This window comes from Salvelinus sp. IW2-2015, unplaced genomic scaffold (genome assembly GCF_002910315.2).
Source record: "Salvelinus sp. IW2-2015 unplaced genomic scaffold, ASM291031v2 Un_scaffold1850, whole genome shotgun sequence".
Classification (NCBI taxonomy): Eukaryota; Metazoa; Chordata; class Actinopteri; order Salmoniformes; family Salmonidae; genus Salvelinus; species Salvelinus sp. IW2-2015.
The window spans coordinates 144191-161236 of record NW_019943215.1 but is presented as its reverse complement, the minus strand read 5'-3'; positions in this window follow the sequence as shown (position 1 = coordinate 161236).

The following is a 17046-nucleotide window of genomic DNA, read 5'->3' as shown; positions in this document are numbered from 1 at the left end:
AAATCCTAGATAAGTTACTGCACCATTTATTATATATAATAAGCGTGTCTTTGCGCTTTGACTGCACATTGCAGGTTGACATTGCATCTGATGCTAAAGCGAACCCTGGCAACTTCTCTTGACAGGCTGAAGGCTTGTCTAACTGTTAAAACAACATGGAGCCTATTGAAATTATAGTTTGTCTTTTACCTGCTCTCCCGTTGGCTTTGGGTTACCAACCCTCTGTCCTCCATGTCAGCATTGTGCCTATTCAGCATTCTCTCCAGGTCCTCGTTGTGCATGCTGAAACCATGTATACAAGCTGAACTCCAACCTCCAACACATTCACACAACACCCCGGCGCGTGTCGAACAGACTGACCCCAACCAGTCGTAACTATGTGTTGGGTTAGTTATCTGTACGAACTAACCGAAACAGTCTTTACAGGACGTAACCCCATCATAGTACAGACTAAACACATAAGAATACCATCTATACAGAACTAACCCCATCATAGTACAGACCATCTGTCACTACCCATTCAATAGTACAGCAACAGAAGACACCCATCATAGACAGACTAACCCCATCATGAAGTAAACTCCGCATCATCAGACAGACTAACCCCATCAATAGTACAGACTAATCCCCATCATAGTACAGACTAACCCCATCATAGTACAGACTACCACATCATAGTACAGACTAACCCATCATGTACAGACTAACCATCATAGTACAGACATAACCCCATCATAGTAACAGGACTAACCCATCATAGTACAGACTAACCCCATCATAGTACAGACTAACCCCATCATAGTAACAGGAACTTAAACCCCACATAGTACAGATAACCCCATCATAGTACAGACTAACCCCATACTACAGCATCATAGTATACAGACTAACCCCAGCTAATAGTACAGGACTAACCCCATCATAGTACAGGACTTAACCAACCCATTCATAGTACCAGAAACTTACCCATCATAGTACAGACAACCCCATCATAGTAACAGAGCCTAACCCATCATAGTACAGACTAACCCCACACATCATAGTACAGACTAAACCCATCATAGTACAGACTAACCCCATCATAAAAAACAGACTAACACCCCATCATAGTACAGACTAACCCCATCATAGTACAGACTAACCCCATCATAGTACGACAGACCCCATCATAGTACAGACTAACCCCAATCATATACAAGACTAATCCGCCATCATATACGACTACCCATCATGGAGTACGACAGAGCTAACCCTCAAATACACTAACAGCAATAACAGACTGACTAACCCATCATAGTACAGACTAACCCCATCATAGTACCAGGGACTAACCCCATCATAATACAGACTGTAACACCCATCATGACGTGGAAGACTACCCATCAAGACAGATCAACCCCAAAGACATTAGTACAGACTAACCCCATCATAGTACAGACTAACCCATCATAAAGTACAGACAACCCCATCATAGTACAGACTAGACCTACATGACAGACTAACCCATCAAGTACAGACTAAACCCCATCATAGTAACAGACAACCCCAATCATAGTACAGACTAACCCCATCATAGTACAGACTAACCCCATCATAGTACAGAGCAATAACCCCATCATAGTACAGACAACTCCACCATAAGTACAGAAACTAACCCCATCATATAGACTAACCCATCATAGTACAGACTAACCCCATCATAGTACAGACTAACCCCGATGCATAATACAGACTAACCCCTCATAGTAGACTAACCCCATCATAGTACAGACTAACCCCATCATAGTACAGACTAACCCCATCATAGTACAGGACTAACCCCATCATAATACAGACTAACCCCTCATATACAGACTAACCACATTAGTACAGACTAACCCATCATAGTACAGAACTAACCCATCATAGTACAGACTAAACCCCTATCAGTACAGGATACCCCATCATAGTACAGAACTAACCATCCCAGCATCTCTCTGAAAGAGGCAATTGAATGCTTTAGCAGGATTCTCTCTCTTCACAACTATATTAACGTGTGTCTGTACAGTGTGTGTGTGTTATGTGTCTGTACAGTGTGTGTGCTGGTGAGAAGAACGTGTTTGTGTGTGTGTGTGTGTGTGTGGTGTGTGTGTTGTGTGTGTACACTACTACCATTCAAAAGTTTGGGGTCATTAGAAATGTTTTTGAAAGAACAAAGCACTTTTCTTGCCATTAACTTGATCAGAAAACAGTGTAGACACTGTAAAGCTGTAAATGACTATGTTAGCTGGAAACGGCTGACTTTTTATCGAGATATCTACATAGGCGTACAGAGGCCCATTATCAGCAACCATCACTCCTGTGCCAAGAATGGCACTCTGTGTTAGCTAATCCAAAGTTAATCATTTAAAAGGCTAATTGATCATTAGAAAACCCTTCTGCAATTATAGTTAGCAGAGCTAAAACTGTATTGTCTGATTAAAGAAGCAATAAAACTGGCCTCTTATACTAGTTGTGTATCTGGATAGATTAGATGTGGGCTCAAAATGGCCAGAAACACAAAGGACCTTTCTTCTGAAAATCGTCAGTTATGCTTGTTCCTGAGAAAGATGAAGGCTATTCAGTGAAGAGAAATTGCCAAGAAACTGAAGATTCTCGTTACAACGCGGTGTACTATTCCCTCAGAAGAGTGCCAAACTGCTCTAACCAGAATAGAAGAGGAGTGGGAGGCCCCCGGTGCACAGTGTAGGCAGGGACAAGTACATTAGTGAGGTCTAGTTTGAAGACAGATGCTCGCAAGTCCTCAACTGCACGTTCATTAAAGATACCCGCGAAACGACCAGTCTCAATGTCAACAGGAAAGAGCGACTCCGCGGAGGTGCTGGCCTTCTTGGCAGAGTTCCTCTGTCCAGTGTCTGTTCTCCTGCCCATCTTAATCTTTTATTGGCCCAATCTGAGTACGACCTTATTTCTTGCAACTCGCCAAGAAGGCACCACATCCCGAGTCGCCTCTTCACTGTTGATATTGAGACTGGGTTTTGCTGGGTTACTATTTAAATGGCATGCAACAATGCTGATAACAGTGGCTATTTTCACTTAGCTTCCTGATTAAATGACACTATTTCACTTAGCTCTTAATATAATGACACGTATTTTCACCTTAGCTTCTAAATATAATGACACTGTTAGCTTGTGTTCTCTTACATCAGCAAACTCTGTTTGTCTTTTCTTCAGCAAGGTTGCGCCTAAGTCCTCTGTGAGATGCTAATTGTTAGCGGCGCTAATGCGTAATACATGTACTGAGTCAGAGCAAACGTAGCTAGTAATACGCTGCCTGATAATATCAATGAGGTGTGATAGACCTAAATCAGCATGGTTTGTGCAACAGTGAATCTTCTAAATCCAAAGAGAATATGCAAGCAAGAACATGTGAAGTAGCTAAGAGAAAACACGCAATGTAGCCAAAGCTCTATAGGGTCACCTAGGAAACACTTATCAAACACTTTAGTTCTACCATGTTACAATAACTCCTCCCTGGCATTTTAAACCGTTTGTCATCATCAAAACACTGTATTCAAAGCGCCCACTATTATATTAGTACTATGAATAGTCATTCTATTTCCATGATTCAACAGTTTTGCTTTAATTTCGCAAGTCAAATCCCAATATGCAACATTTGGTTAAAAAAAATCCTACGATATTTCCCATATCGTGGCAGTGTGGAAATTTCTCTCAATTGAGCAGTGGTGTAAAGTACTTAAGTAGTAACAACAGTATTATTACTTTTTGGTATCTGTACTTTATTATTTTTATTTGACAACTTTACTTTACTTCACTACATTCATCCTAAAGAAAATTGCTGTACATTTTACTCTGACATTTTCCCTGACACCTAAAAATATCATTACATGTGGAATGTTTAGCAGACAGGAACATGGTCAGTTCCCCTGGTCCTCCCTACTGGCTCTGATCTGGAGGACTCACTAAAACAGAGAACATCCCTGGTCATCCCTACTGCGCTCTGATCTGGAGGACTCACTAAACAGAGACATCCCTGGTCCTCCCTACTGCCTACGATCTGACGGGGACTCACAAAGCAGAGAACATCCCGTGGTCCTCTCCTACTGCCTCTGGTCCTGGAGGAGCTCACTAAACAGAGAGAACATCCCTGGTCCTCCCGTACTGGCCTCTGATCTGGAGGACTCACTAACAGAGAACATCCCTGGTCCTCCTATCGCTCTTGGTCTGGAGGACTCACTAAACAGAGAAGCAATCCTGGTCACCCTATGCCTCTGGTCTGGAGGAGCTCACTAAACACGAGAAACATCCATGGTTCCCCCATACTCGGCCTCTGAATTGGAGGACTCACTAAACAGACAACATCCCTGGTCCTCCCCTACTGCCTCTGGTCTGAGGACTCACTAACAGGAAACATCCTGTCGCTCTACTGTCCTTCTGTCATGGTGAGGACCTCACTGAAACAGAGACATCCTGGTGCATCCCTAACTGCCTCTGATCTGGAGACTCACTTAAACCAGAGGAACATCCCTGTCGTCTCCTACTGCCTCTGATCTTGACGGACTCACTAACAGAGAACATCCCTGGTCCTCCCTAACTGCCATCTGGTCGGAGGACTCACTTAAACAGAGACATCCCTGGTCCTCCTACTGCCTCTGATCTGGAGGACATCACTCAACAGAGAATCATCCCTGGTCCTCCCTACTGACTCTGGATCTGGAGGACTTCACTAAAACAGAGACATCCCTGTCCTCCCTACTGCCTCTGGCTCTGAGAGACTCACTAAACAAGAGAACCATCCCTGGTCCTCCCATCACTGCCTCTGATCTGGAGGATCTCACTAAACAATGACAACATCCCTAGGTTCCTCCTACTGCTCCTGTCTGGAGGACTCACTAAACAGAGACCATCCCTGGTCCTCCCTCTGCCTTCTGGTCTGGAGGATCACCTAAACAGAGAACATCCCTAGTTCTCCCTCTCGCCTCTGATCTGGTGAGGACTCACTAAATCAGAGAACGTCCCTGGCCTGCCTCTGCCTCTGTCTGGAGGACTGCACTACCAGAGAAATGCCCTGGTCGATCCCTATGCCTCTGGTCTGGAGGTCTCACTAAAAGAGAACATCCTGGCTCTCGCTCTATCTGGCCTCTGATCTGGAGACCATAACAGATCATAACATCCCTGGTCCTCGCCTACTGCTCTGGTCTGGGAAGCTCACTAAACGGAACATCCTTCCTCCCTACTGCCTCTGATCTGGAGGACTCACTCAACAGAGAACAGTCCCTGCGTACCTCCCTACTGCCTCTGATCTGGAGGACCTCACTAAACAGAGAACATCCCTGGTCCTTCCCCTACTGCCGTCTGATCTGGAGGACTCACTAAACAACAATCATCCCTGGTCCTCGCCTACTGCCTCTGTCTGGAGACTCACTAAGACAGAAGAGACGAAGTCCCTGGCCTGCCCTGCTGCCTCTGGTCTGGAGAGAGCTCACTAAACAGAGAACATCCTGGTCCTCCCTACTGCTCTGGTCTGGAGACTCACTGTAAAGCAAGAGGAACGTCCCTGGTCCTCCCTACTGCCTTCTGGTCTGAACGGACACTAAACAGAGACATCCCTGGGGTGATCCCTACTGCCTCTGTCTGGAGGTCTCACTAAAACAGAGACATAACCTGGTCCTCCCTACTGCCTCTGGTCGTGGAGGATCACTAAACAGAGAACATCCCTGGTCATCATCCTACTTGCCTCTGGTCTGGAGGACTCACGAAAAGAGAACATCCCGGGTCATCCACCTACTGGCCTCTGATCTGGCGGGACTCACTAAACAGAGAACACCCTTGGGTCCTCTACTGCCTTCTGATTCTGGAGATCGCACATAGAACAGAGAACATCCTGGTCCTCGCTACTGCCTCTGATATGGAGGACTCACGTATAACAGAGAGACATCGCCGTGGTCCTCCTTACTGGCCTTCTGGTCTGGAGGACCTCACTAAACAGAACATCCCTGGTCCTAACCTGACTGACCTCTGCATCTGGAGGACTCACTAAACAGATGAACTCCCTGGTCCTCCCTGACGTTGCTTGGGTCTGGAGGAATCACGTAGAACAGGAAAGAATCAGTCCCTGGTCCTCCTAAACTGCCTCGTGATCTAAGGAGGACTCACTAAACAGAGAACACTCCTGGTCCTCCCTAATGCCTCTGATACTGAGACTCACTAAACAGAGAACTCCTGGGTCCTCCACTACTGCCTCTGATCTGGAGGACTCAACTTAAAAGAGAACATAACCCTTGGTCCTCGCTAGCGTGCGTTGGTTGGAAGGACTACACTAAAGAGAACATCCCTAGGGTCATCCCTACGCCTCTGATTCTGGAGACTCACTAAACAGAGAACATCCCGGTCATCTACTGACCTCTTGATTCTGGAGGAAGCGCATCTAAACAGAAGAACATCCTCGGTCCTCGCTACTGCCTCTGGATCTGGAGTGTCCTGCAACTAAAACAGAGAGACATCGCTATGGGTCCTCCCTTACATGCTCTGGATCTGTGACGGACTCACTAAACAGAGGAAACATCCTGTCCTCTCTTATGCCTGTCTTGCCATCTGGAGAGACGGCACTAGAACAGAGAGCATATCCCTTGGTATCCCTTACTGCCGCTGGTCTGGAGGACTACTTAAACAGGAGAAAACATGCCTGTTGTCCGGCCCTTACTTTGCCTCTGATCTGGGAGAGCTCACTCTAAAGACAAGGAACATCCGGCTGTGACATCCCTGACTGCGCCTTGGTACTGGAGAGACGTCACTAAACAGAGAATCACGTCCCTAAGTGGTTCCTCTCTTCTACATGCCATCGCGAATCGGATAGGACTCACTAAACAGGAGAAATCCGGCCTTCCTACGTGCCTACTGGTCGTGGAGGGACTATATAAAACCGCAGAGAACGATCCCTGGTCTCAACCTACTGCTCATGATCTGGTGGACCTCACTAAACAGAGAACATCCCTGCGTCCTCGCGCTACTGCTACGCTATGGGTCTGATCTGTTGGAAGGACCTCACTAACAGGAGAACATCCCTATGGTCCTCCCTACTTGCGCTCTGATTCTGGAATGGATTGCCACTAAACAGAGAACATCCCTGGTCTCCTACCTGCTCTAGATGCGTGGTGGACGTCGCTAAACAGAGAACATCTCCTGGTCCTCGCCGTACTGCCTGCTGATCTGGAGGAGTCGCACTAAACAGCAAGAAATTCCACTGTCGTCCCTACTTGCGCTCGTGGTCTCGGAGGACTCACTAACGAGAACATGCTACGGTGCATCTCCTACTGCCTTCTGATCTGGCAGGGACTACACTAAACGAAGAGATCGTCAATGGTCCGCCCTATCCGCCCGCTGTAGCGCTCTGAGAGGACTCACTAAACAGAGAGACGATTGCCCTGGGCATTCCCTACTGCCTCTGTCTGGAGGTCTCACATAACATAAGGAACATCCTGGTCCTCCCTACTGCTCTGGTTGGAGGAGCTCACCTAAACATGTACGAACAATCCCGAAGGTCATGCCTACTCGCCTCTGTTGGAGCGTGAACTACACTAAACAGAGAAACATCCCTGGTCAGATCCTACTGCCTTCTGATCTGGGAGACTCATACTAACAAGAGACATCCCTGGTCCTCCCTTAACTTGCCCTTGATCTGGAGGACTCCAGCATAAAATCAGAGAACACATCCCTGGTCCTCCTACTGCCTACTGATTGAGGACTCACTCAAGACAGAGAACTATCCTTCCTCGCCTCGCCTTCTCTGCAGACTGGATCCTGGACAGATACACCACTAGACGAAACATCGCTGTCTGTCTCACTTTGGTGGAACTCTGGAGAGGAATTCCACACTAAAAGACAGATCCGGTTCCTCCCAGTAACTGGCCTCTGGTCTGGAGGACTCAACTAAACATGAGAACATCGGGCTGGTCCTCCCTACGTGTCCGCCTCTGATCTGGAGGACTCACTAAACAGCGACAAATCCTGGTCCTCCTTCTACATCCGCCTCCTGAGTCTGTGAGGACTCAGGCTCAAACGAGAGAACATCGCCTGGTCCGTCACCTACTCGCTCTTGATCTTGAGTGAGCGATCACTAAACCAGAGAACATCCCGTGGTTCTCCTACTGCCTCTGTCTGGAGGACTCACTACAACAGAGAATCTCATCTTCCTCGGTCTGGATCTGACTTCCTAAACAAACTTGGCATCCATACTCCCTGCTCTGGAGGACTCACTAAACAGAGAATCATCCGCTGAGGTGGCCGATGGCGTCCAGGTAGCTTGCCTGCTGATGCTGTGAGACTCACTAAGACAATAGAGATCCCTGGTCATCCTACTAGCCTCTTGATTGGAGGACTTCACTAAACAGAGAACATCCCTGGTGGGCGCCCCTCACGTGCCTCTAATCTAAGACGGTCTCACTGTAAGTGACATAAGAGGCAAAGCACATCAACCTGGTCCTCCCTACTGCCTCGTAGATGCGGTGGAGGACTCACTAAACAGAGAAACATCCCTGTCCTCTCACTGACCTCTGGTCTGGAAAGACAAGATGACTCACTAGAAACAAGAGAACATCCTGGTCATCCCTACTAGACCCTCTGCGTCTGGGAACTCACTAAACAGAGAAGCAATCCCTGGTACCTCCCTACTGACCTCCTGAATGCGTATCTCTACTCTTTTTTCCTCCTTTATTCCCTAATTTTCCGATATAGAGTGGTATTTGAAATTTTTTTGATATTGTAGGCGAGCGAAGAAAAAGGAAAGAAGACAAGAATATACGGGGTAGTAGCAAGCAGGCAGTACGAGAGACACAGGAGTGTTGCCTCTCGATTTGTGGAGGCTCTCTCAGAGCCAGAGAGCAATGTGCAGACAGTGGTCATGTGACCAGGATGTTGCTTTTTTAATTGAATCCTCAGAATCACAGCGGCAGAGAGTAAAGAGAGGAGACTTTTTTTAGTAAGAGTCCTCCAGGAAATCGAGGGGCGGGGACGTCCAGGGAGTACCTGAGGGAGTGGTCTGGCTGCTTTAGTGAGTACCATCCAATTCAGAGAGGCGACGCGTACCGGAGATGTGACCGGGAATTTTTCATTGTTATGGTGCCATCCATCAGACCAAGCTGGGAGGTGGCGAGCCAGGGCACGAATTCAATTCTGATTAGTCGAGTCCTCACAAGTCATCATGGAAGTACGACAAGTAGGGATGCCAACGTATTGGCATTGTTCGTCTGTGTCCAGTAAACGTTCGTGCTGACAAGGGCGGTAACACTAAGCCCAAGTGGTGACCCTACACCGGGTTAAAACAAGTGGCAGAGGGAGGACCAGGAATGTTCTCTGTTAGTGGAGTCCTCCAGATCAGAGGCAGTAGGGAGGACCAGGATGTGCTCTGTTAGTGAGTCCTCCAGATTCAGAGGCAGTAGGGAGGACAGGATGTTCTCTGTTTAGTGAGTCCTCCAGATCAGAGGCAGTAGGAGGAACCAGGGATTCCTGTTATGAGTCCTCCAGACCAGAGGCAGTAGGGAACAGCGCGGATGTTCTCGTTTAAGTGAGTCCTCCAGATCAGAGACAGTAGGGAGGACCAGGGGATGTTCTCTGTATAGTGAGTCCTCCAGACCAGAGGCAGTTAGGGAGGACCAGGATGTTCTCTGTTTAGTGAGTCCTCCAGCATCAGAGGCAGTAGGGAGACCAGGATGTTCTCTGTTTAGTGAGTCCGCCAGATCAGAGGCAGTAGGGAGCGACCAGGGATGTTCTCTGTTTAGTGAGTCCTCAGATCATGGAGGCAGTAGGGATGACCAGGGATGTTCTCTGTTGAGTGAGTCTCCAGACCAGAGGCAGTAGGGATGACCAGGTGTTCTCTTTAGTGATTCCTCCAGACCAGAGGCAGTAGGGAGGACCAGATTTCTCTGTTTAGTGAGACCTCCAGACCAGAGGCAGTAGGGATGACAGGATGTTCTCTGTTTAGGATCCTCCAGACCAGAAGGCAGTAGGGAGGACCAGCGACGTTCGCTGTTTAGTGATCCTCCAGATCAGAGGCCAGTAGGCAGGACCAGGGATGTTTCTCTGTTTAGTGGAGTCCCAGACCAGAGCATTATGGGAGGAACCAGGATGGTTCTCTGTTTAGTGAGTCCTCCAGATCAGAGCAGTAGGGAGGACCAGGGATGTTCTCTGTTAGTGAGCTCCACCAATCAGAGGCAGTAGGTGGACCAGGGATGTTCGCGGTTTAGTGGAGTCCACCAGATCAGAGGCAGTAGGAGGGGACCAGAGGATGTGCTCTGTTTTATGTGAGTCCCAGATGGCAGAGCGGAGTAGGGAGGACCAGGAAGTTCCTGTTAGTGAGTCAACCAGATCAGAGGCAGTAGGAGACCAGGGATGTTCTCTGTTAGTGAGTCCTTCCAGACAGAGGCAGTAGGAGGACCAGGGAGTTCTCCTGTTTAGTGAGCCCTCCAGATCAGAGGCAGTAGGAGGACAGGATGTTCTCTGTTTAGGAGTTCTCCAGACCAGAGGGCGGAGTAGGGATGGAACCAGGGATGTTCTCGTTTAGTGAGAGTCCTCCAGATCAGAGCAAGTAGGAGGAACCAGGGATGTTCGTCTGTTAGTGAGTCCGTCACAGGACACAGAAGCAAGTAGGGATGACCAGGGATGTTCTCTGCTTAGTGAGTCCTCCAGATCCAGAGGCAGTAGAGAGGACAGGGATGTTCTCTGTTTAGTGAGTCCTCCAGATCGAGGCAGTAGGGAGGACCAGGGATTGTTCTCTGTTTAGTGAGACCCTCCAGATCAGAGGCAGTAGGGGAGGACCAGGGATGTTCTCTGTTTAGTGAGTCCTCCAGATCAGACATAGGATGACAGGGGATGTTCTCTGTTTAGTGAGTCCTCCAGATCAGAGGCCAGTAGGATGACCAGATGTGCTCTGTTTAGTGAGTCCTCCAGACCAGAGGCAGTAAGGAGGACCCAGGTGATGTTCTCTGTTTAGTGAGTCCTCCAGATCAGAGGCAGTAGGGAGGACCAGGGATGTTACCTCTGTTAGTGAGTTCCTCCAGATCAGAGGCCAGTTAAGGGAGGACCAGGATGTTCTCTGTTTAGTGAGTCCTCCAATTCAGAGGCAGTAGGGAGGACCAGGATGTTCTCTGTTTAGTGAGTCCTCCAGACCAGAGGCAGTAGTGAGGACCAGGCATGTTCTTGTTAGTGAAGTCTCCAGATCAGAGCAGTAGGGAGACCAGGGATGTTACTCTGTTAATAGTGAGTCCTCCAGACCAGAGGCAGTTAGGGAGGACCAGGGATGTTCTCTTGTTTAGTGAGTCCTCCAGATCAAGCAGTTTAGGAGGACCAGGATGTTCTCTGTTTATGAGTCCTCCAGATTCAGAGCAGTAGGAGGACCAGCGGATGTTTCTCTTTAGTGAGTCCTCCAAGATCAGAGGGCAGTAGGGATGGACCAGGATGTTCTTGTTTAGTGAGGTCCTCCAGACCAGAGGCAGTAGGATGACCAGGATGTTCTCTGTTTAGTGAGTCCTCCAGACCAGAGGCAGTAGGGAGGACCAGGTGATGTTCTCTGTTTAGTGAGACTCCAGACCCCAGAGCAGTAGGGGAACCAGGGATTTCTCTGTTTAGTGAGTCCCTCCAGACAGGAGGCATAGGAGGACCAGGCGACGTTCTTGTAGTGAGTCCTCCAGATCAGAGCAGTAAGGAGGACCAGGGATGTTCTCTGTTTAGTGATCCTCAGACCAAGGCAGTAGGGAGGACCAGATGTTCTTCTGTTAAGTGAGTCTCCAGACCAAGAGGCAGTAGGGAAGGACCCAGGGATGTTGTCTGTTTAGTGAGTTCCTCCAGATCAGAAGGCCAGTAGGAGGACCAGGGATGTTCTCTGTTTAGCTGAGTCCTCCAGATCAGAGCAGTAGGGAGGACCAGGGATGTTCTCTTGTTTTAGTGAGTCCTCCAGACAGAGCGTAGGGAGCGACCAGGGATTGTTCTTCTGTTTAGTGGAGTCCTCAGACCAGTAGCAGTAGGGAGACCCAGGATGTTGGTCTGTTTAGTGAGTCCTCCAGATCAGAGCAGTAGGAGACCAGGATGTTCTCTGTTTAGTGAGACCTGCCAGACCAGAGGCAGTAGGGATGACCAGGGATGTTCTCTTTTAATTGAGTCCCTCCAGACCAGAAGCAGTAAGGGAGGACAGGGACGTTCTCTGTTTAGTGAGTCCTCCAGATAACAGAGGCTATAAGGAGGACCAAAGGGGATGTTCCTCTGTTTAGTGAGTCCTCCGACCAGAGGCAGTAGGAGGTACCAGGATGTTCTGCTGTTTTAGGACCTCCAGTACCAGAGGGCAGTAGGGAGGACCAGGGAATGTTGTCTGTTTAGTGAGTCCTACCAGATCAAGAGGCAGTAGGAGGACCAGGATTTCTCTGTTTAGTAGTCCTCCAGACCAGAGGCAGTAGGGCAGGACCAGGGATTCTCTGTTTAGTGATCTCCAGACCAGAGGCAGTAGGGAGACCAGGGGATGTTCTACTGTTAGTGAGTCCTCCAGATCAGAGGCAGTAGGAGGACCAAAGGAGTCTCTGTTTAGGAAGTCCTCCAGGACAGAGGCAGTAAGAGACCAGGGATTGTTTCTCTGTTTAGTAGTCCGTCAGATCAGAGGCAAGTAGTGGAGGACCAGGGAATTTCGCTGTTTTAGTGAGTCCTCCAGATCAGACGGCAGTAGGGATACCAGGGACTGTCTGTGTTTAGGAGTCCTCCAGACCAGAAGGGCAGTAGGGAGGACCAGGGACTGTTCTCTGTTTAGTGAGTCCTCCAACCATGAGCAGTAGGGTAGGACAAGGATGTGTCTGGTTAGGTTGAGTCCCCAGATCAGAGGCATAGGAGACACAGGGATGTTCTCTGTTTAGTGAGTGCCTCCAGACCCAGAGGCAGTAGGGAGGACCAGGGATGTTCTCTGCTTTAGTTGAGTCTCCAGACCAGGGCAGTAGGAGAGGCCAGGGATGTTCTCTGTTTCAGTGAGTCCTCCAGATCAGAGGCAGTAGGGAGGACCCAGGGATGTTCTCTGTTTAGTGAGTCTCCAGACCAGAGCAGTAGGAGGACCAGGGAATGATCTCTTTGTTTAGTGAGTCCGTCAGATCAGAGGCAGTAGGGAGGACCAGGGATGTTCTCTGTTTAGTGAGTCCTCCAGATCAGAGGCAGTAGGGATGACCAGGGATGTTCTCTGTTTAGTGAGTCCTCCAGATCAGAGGCAGTAGGGAGGACCAGGGTGAAYTGGACCATGTTCCTGTCCTGCTAAACATTCCAMATGTAATGAGTACTTTTAGGTGTCAGGRAAAATGTAAGGAGTAAAATGTACAGCATTTTCTTTAGGAATGAATGTAGTGAAGTAAAAGTAAGTTGTCAAAAATAAAAATAATAAAGTACAGATACCAAAAAAGTAATAATACTTTGTTACTACTTAAGTACTTTACACCACTGCTCAATTGAGAGAATTTCCACACTGCCACGATATGGGCAAATAATCTAGGATTTATTTTTAACCAAATGTTGCAATTGGGATTTGACTTGCGAATTAAAGCAAAACTGTTGGAATCATGGAAATAGAATGACTATTCTATAGTACTAATATAATAGTGGGCRCTTTGAATACAGTGTTTGAGATGACAACGGTTTAAAATGCCAGGGAGGAGTTATTGTAACATGGTAGGAACTAAAGTGTTGATAAGTGTTTCCTAGGTGACCCTATAAGCTTTGGCTACATTGCGTGTTTTCTCTTAGCTACTTCACATGTTCTTGCTTTGCATATTCCTCTTTGGTTTAGAAGATACTGTTGCACAAACATGCTGATTTAGGTCTACACCATCACTGATATTATCAGGCCGTATTAGCTAGCTACGTTTGCTCTGACTCAGTACATGTATTAGCATTAGCGGCTAACAATTAGCATCTCACAAGAGTTAGGGCAACTTGCTAAGAAAAGACAAACTAGCAGTTTGCTGATGTAAGAAACACAAACTAACAGTGTCATTATATTAAGAAGCTAAGTGAAAATAGTGTCATTATATTAAGAAGCTAAGTGAAAATAGTGTCATTATATTAGGAAGCTAAGTGAAAATAGCACTGTTATCAGCATTGTTGCATGCCATTTAATAGTACCCGCAAAACACCAGTCTCAATATCAACAGTGAAGAGGCGACTCCGGGATGCTGGCCTTCTTGGCAGAGTTGCAAAGAAAAAGTCGTATCTCAGATTGGCCAATAAAAGAATTAGATGGGCAGGAGAACAGACACTTGACAGAGGAACTCTGCCAAGAAGGCCAGCACCCCGGAGTCGCCTCTTTACTGTTGACATTGAGACTGGTGGTTTTGCGGGTACTATTTAATGAACTGCCAGTTGAGACTTGCAGGCATTCTGTTTCTCAAACTAGACACTCTAATGTACTTGTCCCTCTTGCTAAGTTGTGCACCGGGGCTCCCACTCCTCTTTCTATTCTGGTTAGAGCCAGTTGCACTGCTCTGAAGGGAATAGTACACGGCGTTGTACGAGATCTTCAGTTTCTTGGCAATTCTCACATGGAATAGCCTTCATTCTCAGACAAGAATAGACTGACGAGTTTTCAGAAGAAAGGTCTTTGTTTCTGGCCCATTTAGCCCACATGCTAATACTCCAGATACACAACTAGTCTAAAGAAGGCCAGTTTTATTGCTTCTTAATCAGACAACAGTTTTCAGCTCTGCTAACATAATTGCAGAAGGGTTTCTAATGATCAATTAGCCTTTTAAATGATTAACTTGGATTAGCTAACACAACGTGCCATTGGAACACAGGAGTGATGGTTGCTGATAATGGGCCTCTGTACGCCTATGTAGATATTCCATAAAAAGTCAGCCGTTTCCAGCTACAATAGTCATTTACAGCTTTAACAGTGTCTACACTGTATTTCTGTCAAGTTAATGGAAGAAAAAAAGTGCTTTTCTTTTCAAAAACATTTCTTAACTGACCCCAAACTTTTGAAGGTAGTGTGTACACACACACACACACACACACACACACACACACACACACACACACACACACACACACACACTGTACAGACACATACACACACACACACTGTACAGACACACGTTATATAGTTGTGAAGAGAGAGAATCTGCTAAAGCATTCATGCCTCATTCAGAGAGATCTGGGATGGGTTAGTCTGTACTATGATGGTTAGTCTTACTATGAGGGGTTAGTCTGTACATATGGGTAGCTGTCATGAGGTTAGTCTTGTACTATGATGGGTTTAGTGTACTATGATGGGTTGTCTGTATATGAGGGGTAGTCTGTGACTATGATGGGGTATCTGTACTATGAGGGTTAGTCTGTATATGATGGGGTTAGTCTACTATGCTGGGGTTAGTCTGTTATGATGGGTTAGTCGTACTATGAGTGTAGTTGTCTATGATGTTGCTACTATGATGGGGTTAGTCTGTACTATGATGGGTTAGTCTGGACTATGATGGGGTTAGTCTGTCTATGATGGGTTAGTCTGTACTATGATGGGGTTAGTCTGTACTATGATGGGTTAGTCTGTACTATGATGGGGTTAGTCTGTACTATGATGGGTTAGTCTGTACTATGATGGGTTAGTCTGTACTATGATGGGGTTAGTCTGTACTATGAGGGTTAGTCTGTACTATGATGGGGTTAGTCTGTACTATGTTGGGTTAGTCTGTACTATGATGGGTTAGTCCTGTACTATGATGGGGTTAGTCTGTACTATATGATGGGGTTAGTCTGTACTATGATGGGTAGTCGTACTATGATGGGGTTAGTCTGTACTATGATGGGGTTAGGTCTGTACTATGATGGGGTTAGTCTGTATTATGATGGGGTTAGTCTGTACTATGTGGGTTAGTCGTACTATGATGGGGTTAGTCTGTTACTATTGATGGGGTTAGTCTGTACTATGATGGGGTTAGTCTGTACTATGATGGGGTAGTCTGTACTATGATGGGGTTAGTCTGTACTATGATGGGTTTAGTCTTACTATGATGGGGTTAGTCTGTACTATGATGGGGTTAGTCTGTAACTATGATGGGTTAGTCTGTACTATGATGGGGTTTTAAGTCTGTTACTATGATGGGGTTAGTCTGTACTATGATGGGGTTAGTCTGTACTATGATGGGGTTAGTCTTGTACTATGATGGGTTAGTCGTACTATGATGTGGTTAGTCTGTACTATGATGGGGTTAGTCTGTATCGATGATGGGTTAGTCTGTACTGGATGCGGTTAGTCTGTACTATGATGGGGTTAGTCTGTACTATGATGGGGTTAGTCTGTACTATGATGGGGTTAGTCTGTACTATGATGGGTTAGTCTTACTATGATGGGGTTAGTCTGTACTATGATGGGTTAGTCTGTACTATGATGGGGTTAGTCTGTACTATGATGGGTTAGTCTGTACTATGATGGGTTAGTCTGTACAGATGGGTTAGTCTGTCTATAGTGTTAGTCTGTACTATGATTGGGGTTAGTCTGTACTATGATGGGGTTAGTCTGTACTATGATGGGTTAGTCTGTACTTGATGGGGTTAGTCTGTACTATGATGGGGTTAGTCTGTACTATGATGGGTTAGTCTGTACTATGATGGGGTTAGTCTGTACAACTGTTGGTTAGTTAGTACAGACTAACTAACCCCAACACATAGTACAGACTGTTGGGGTCAGTCTGTACGACGACGCGCCGGGTGTTGTTGATGTGTGTGGGTTTGGAGTTAGTCTGTAACATGTGTTTCAGCATGCCAACGAGGACGTGGAGAGAATGCTGCTAGGCAACAAGTGGTGACATGGAGGACAAGAGGGTGGTACAAAAGCCAAGGGAGAGCAGGTAAGACAAACTATAATTTCAATAGGCTCCATGTTGTTTTAACAGTAGACACGCCTTTCAGCCTGTCAGAGAACGTTGCCAGGCGTCGCCTTTAGCATCAGATGCATGTCAACCTGGCAATGTGCAGCAAACGCAAGGACCAACGCTGATATATATATAATAAATGGTGCAGTAACTTATCTAGATT